General features: G+C 35.2%; 1 protein-coding gene across 9 annotated transcripts in view; it reads left to right on the top strand.

The window, feature by feature from the left end:
• The window catches only part of LOC137658674 (transcription factor GATA-4-like), a 377,255-nt gene extending 371,707 nt beyond the window's left edge, over window positions 1-5,548 (top strand). For all 9 annotated transcript variants that reach the window (XM_068393630.1, XM_068393628.1, XM_068393633.1 and 6 more), the window contains one exon: window positions 1-5,548. This exon is cut by the window's left edge and continues 622 nt beyond it. The gene's annotated coding sequence lies outside the window, so the exon portion shown is untranslated.
• Window positions 5,549-5,828: the final 280 nt, after the last annotated feature.

A 5,828-nucleotide genomic window follows, 5' to 3' on the forward strand; every position in this document is an offset into this window, starting at 1 on the left:
TTAGATGATGATGTTGTTCTTGAAGGAGGCTTATCCAAATGATGCATATTTTCTTATTATTTCTTTATTTTATATATTTGGAAGAATAATTTGTTCATGCCTTCGGTATTTCTTGTACGAAGGACGAAAATTTAACCCATTGCTCTCTGTAGTGATATTCTATAAGGTTTAGTTCCACACTTGAGTTGTTCCAACGAAGTTCTGATGAATTATGTAACTGGGGGTCTGCAAACAACATAGAATTTACCCAAACGTTTACACACGCATCTGTTTTTATGCAAAGCCAGATATCCAATAAATAGGTCCAATTGTGGTTTTCCTCCCCTTTCAGCCCACACGTATTTCCATGAGGGTGTACACAATCTCTAAATTGGAAATCTCTGTCTCTGCCAAACTTTGAATGGTTTTGATGGATACTATGAAAATTTAATTTGCTATTAAAGAAGTCATTAAAATTTTGAGTTCTTGTATTGAAAAATATTGGCCTTGGACTATTGACTTTATACTTCCCGGGATGCAAACACATTCTACTTCGATAAGATGCATCTTCCTTTGAACTTCACAGTTGGACAATCCTAACTCTCGGCAAAAGGAAAAGAGAAGGGAAGTACTTATGATTATAGTAATAGGCGGAAAATCAAGGGAAAAGTCGTATGCTGTCGGATGTTGTACTAAAGATCGAAGTACGCTCATATAATCAGCACCCAAACCCCCTCTCTATCCACGTAAACCCTGGGGAAAGCAGGCAAATGACTGCTGGTGACTCAGCAGGTAGAGTATGACACCCCCACCCCTAAAGAAATTCATACCTAGCTTACAGATATGACAAGATCGTGTGCAATTGAAATTCTATCAAGTCCTGAGAGGGACCTTAAACTCTATACAACTCTTTCTAATTTAGTGGATTGAGTGATTGATTTTCCCCGAAAGCTAAAAATTGATCAATCAATTAATCCACTACTGAAAAAGAGTTGCAGCCAATGACCGAAACTCCTAACGACAAAAGATTATTGAAACGAGATAAATCTCTAGAAGTGGAAAATGAAGAGGGAAATGCTGAATCAGCATAGTCACCAGGACCTGGTGGAGGAAGGCTCGACTTGAAAAGAAGTGAAAATTAGCCATTAGGTTAGTATAGCCCCTTATTTACTGCGGGATCTAAGGGCTGCAGAATTGCAAGAGTCCGTGCTTGGCCAGGAGGGCCAGCTATCTACAACAACATACTGCGGGATCTACGTAAACCCTAGGAAATGTTGCAAGTTTTATGACAAATTACCAACTCCAAAAGAAAATTTACTTTATTTGAATCACTAACAGGACGTCATTCAACTTCCACGTCAATTAGCGAGTATCATTTTAAATAACGTAACATCCTTGTTACAGCTTATGGGAATACAGTCGGAAAATTGATTTCAAGAATGATAGAAAATGAGATACATGAACTCAATCTCGAATTGAGTTACATGATTATTTTGTAGAACTTTTAACGAATGTGTTCTGAAGCAAAGTTACACAGTTCTGTACTTTCAAATACGGGATTATTTGAACATCTTAAAGAACCAACAGAATGGGTCTCTAGAGATAGCAAACGAAGCAGGGGAAGGAAGAGAAGATGGTGGATTGACGAGCTAAGAAAATTTGCGGATATAGACTGGGCAGAAAGACCATAAACAGACGTGAGTGGAAGAGCATGTTGAGGCCTTTGTTCTGCAATGGACTATCAACGGCTGATGATGATGATGATGATAGAACCAACCTAAAGCAACAATCAAGTTGCTCTTATATGATTAAAAACTAAATTGAAAAATGAAAGTCTTTCATCCACTAGTTGGAGGTCTTGAAGTACTTGGCTGCATACACTGGACTTATGTGACATACAGCACAAGACTGGGTTTTCATGCTAGGGAGTGACGAAAGAGAATTGAGACATTTTATTAGATAATCAACGATTTCAAGTCAATATAAAGTCATGAAAATATTAAAAAGTGAAATTGTTAGAGAGCAAGACTCAAAACGTTTTAAAAAGCATTTAGAGTGTCTTTTCAAGATTTCCACACCTTTTAGAACAAAATTTTGGGCTGTTCCCATAATTACATGAATTTCCCTCTATTTTTGTATATTCGATAGCAAGTTTTAAAATTGTATGTTTCATCTCATTGGGCTTTCATCAAGTGTTTATTTTGTCATATTTTTTCCCTGGTGAAATTCCCCACTTTTGAACATCTATTTTATTAAGATTTTGCCATTTTTCCTCATTTTGATATATTTTGTTAATGTAAATGGTTAACAGGCATTGTTTAAACTGGAGGTAAGTACGGTGAATAGGTCGATGGCCAGAGGATCACTGTAGAAAAAGTTACTTTGGAACTAAAGAAAGCAGATGGGAAGTAGTCTTCGACTGCATCCTAAATTTCTATGCTGTGGCCATTTAATAGTTACGTTCTAAATGGCTATGTCTGGACCAGGTAGCTATTAAAAATTCCTTTCGATGTACACATGGTTTTGTTGTAGCAATGAATAATGGCTAATTCATAAAGTAAGCTGGTACTGCATAGGCCGGGCTCTATATTGTGTCACCAAATCCAAACAAAATGAGTATATTGAATTTGTACACAATTCTTGATGACGCCATGAAAATAATCATATTGAGAAGAGGATTCCTTAAGAAAAACGGACCCTTAGCAATACATTTTGTTTATATTGATGAATCTCTTTTACATGTCAAACCGAAAACTCATAAGCAGGAGATATTGTGCCTTTTAGTTTATTTATTATCGATGTGGAACTTCCTACGATAGGATAATTATGATGCTGGTGAGAAGAGAAGTGGCGAGATAGTTGAGTGTAGCCACTATGTCTTGGAGGTAGTTTTCTCGTGTACTAATATATTACATAAATATTGTTTATACTGACATGTTGATGTCTGGATGGTCGCCATATGCAGTAAGATTAGCGTTTATCTTTCCCTTATTCTTTCCCAAAAGGGATTGTCAAAGAACTCCCAGATGAATAGCAATAATATCTCTCTCTCTCTCTCTCTCTCTCTCTCTCTCTCTCTCTCTCTCTCTCTCTCTCTCTCTCTCTCTCTCTCTCTCTTGGTTTTTACTTTTTGTCTATGTAACGTACATTTGGACACAAGAGTCTCTGGCACACCTCACTCTAAAGAAGTGCATCCTGCCACACCCTCACTTCGCAGCGAGTAACCAAACAGATAGTATAGTAGGAGGAGATGGCAGAGGTAGTGGGCGGGACTAAACACAGGAACTCGCCACGCAGTAAAGCTATGGGTGGGTGTACTTCTTCAGAGCGAGGTGTACCATGAAGCCCTGTGTCCAACTGTACAAGCGAGATATGGCAATTATTCTCCTTCTTATATCTTTCTTATATTGAGATTTCCTTGATATGCCAACTGTTCGGACATCATTCATTCTGTAAATATTCCAATATACAGATAATGTTTTTGTTTTCTTTCTATTGTATGTTATTTTAATGGTGTAGGTGACGAAGCTTCAGAATTTGTATGAGTGTGTGATAATTATAAGCAATAGATTACCTCAGATTAGGTAATAGATTACCCCAGATTAGGTAATAGATTACCTCATTAGGTAATAGATTACCTCTATTAGGTAATTCATTACCTCAGATTAGGTTCAGTGAATCTCAGCTGTTGTTTTTCCTCACAACCCAAACCACCTCGACTCATGGAATTGCAAAAAGAGAGGTCAGTGTCACTGCTTCCACAACCCAATTTGGCAAAGGGGAACTGCCTAAAGTATATCTTTCCACGGAACACTGTATGCAGTATCTATGGTCTTTGCAGCATTATTACTCTTTTTTTCGTTTCCTCTGATGTGCCATCCTTTAACTGTCTTTCTACAGTTTCACACATCTTTTCGGAAAAAAAAAGAAAAAAGAAAAAAAAAAGATCGCTTGGGTCAATCAAAGGATTTTGCCGTTTCTTGTTCGATTTCGTTTAGATATGATAGATCTATTCTAAAGTTGTTACTGATCTTAAAATACTTACATTATTCACTGCTTCCCGTGTAATTTGTTTATTTACTTTCCTCATTGGGCTATTTTCCCTGTTGGAGCTCTTACGCTTACACTGTAACATACGGCTTTTCCAACTAGGGGTGTAGCTTGGCTAGTTATAATAATAATAGTAATAATAATAATAAATCCACACCGTCATTCATTTGTCAACATACATTTGTCTTAGACCCGCTAAAATGAAAGTGCTAAAGTATAGGCCTCTTTATCCATAATCATTCTAGCTAATTTGAGAGAGTGGAAAATTGTTTTTAGTTAGATGTTATTTGGAGCGACGACAAAAATTATTCCATAACCTTCATGGGCGAGTAAGTGCAAGAAGAATTCGACTAAGTCACTGATCTTCCCTGAGAATTGAACAATTTTTATCCCGTGTGTAGAATCCCATAATGAAGTTGCATTGTTTTGAATATCTCTGGCAACACTTTTAATTCCAATGGAAAAGTTACGATTATTTACTATCGTTCTAGTTCCAATTACGTTCAGTCGTCATCTATTATTATTATTATTATTATTATTATTATTATTATTATTATTATTATTATTATTATCACCTACTTTTCCTTTGTTTCAGATCACCTTGGTCTGTTACTTATATAATCTACCTTCTCGATATAGGTGAATGTTGAAGTCGATTTTAACTTTCTTTCTTCACTGATTTCGGTATCACTCGCTATTTCTCTCTAATGATATATAGAGTAGACTTTTGGTTACATTTCCGTATAATCTAAGCTTACAAAATTCTCCCCATATTATCAAGAGTGTCTTACAATGCATTTGAATATGCAAATTTCCAAAAAAGAATTATTTTAAAATCAATTACTCGTTATTGCATGAGACAACGCTTCGTTCATTACATTAATTCTATGTATTATATCTAGTTTTTTCGATCATGAATTCTACTCTGATTATTATTATTACTAGCCAAGCTACAACCCTAGTTGGAAAAGTAGGATGCTACTGTATAAGCCCAAGGGCTCTAACAGGAAGAAATCGCCTAGTGAGGAAAGGAAATAAGGTAGTAAATGAAATATGTGAATAGTAATGAATGAGAAATATGAGATATCTGAAAATTCAGTAACAAAGTGAAAATAGATATGCCATATATAAACTATGAAGACTGACTCATGTCAGCCTCTTCAACATACAAGCATTCACTGCAAGTTTGAACTTCTGATGGTCAACCGATTCAACTGCTTGATTAGGAAGATTATTCCTCATTGTTTTACAAAATACTGTTGAAACTTTATATTAAATTAAGACAATAATCTGATTTTTTTTTAAGGAAGGGATTGACCAGTAAACATTAATGTAGCTTGTAATTGCAATCGTTTTTCAAATGATTATGTAATAGATAGTTACGAAGATTTCAAAATCCTTTCAAATATAGGGCTACATTGGATATAATAATTATATCTGGAAAAAAAATCTGAAAAACAATTAAACAGTGAATATAATTCATCTCTCTCTCTCTCTCTCTCTCTCTCTCTCTCTCTCTCTCTCTCTCTCTCTCTCTCTCTCTCTCTCTCTCTCTATATATATATATATATATATATATATATATTATGTGTGTGTGTATATACACACACACACACATATATATATATATATATATATATATATATATATATATATATATATATATTATCTATACATGATCTATTGTGTTTCAGAGGAGAATGAAAATGACAACTTTGATCCCATGTCATAAGTTAAATGCAGTGAAATTGGCCTCCTTCTCTAAAGCAATTATGAGCAAGGTGATTTGGTTGCCTGGA

This window comes from Palaemon carinicauda, chromosome 19 (assembly GCF_036898095.1).
Source record: "Palaemon carinicauda isolate YSFRI2023 chromosome 19, ASM3689809v2, whole genome shotgun sequence".
Taxonomy (NCBI): domain Eukaryota; kingdom Metazoa; phylum Arthropoda; class Malacostraca; order Decapoda; family Palaemonidae; genus Palaemon; species Palaemon carinicauda.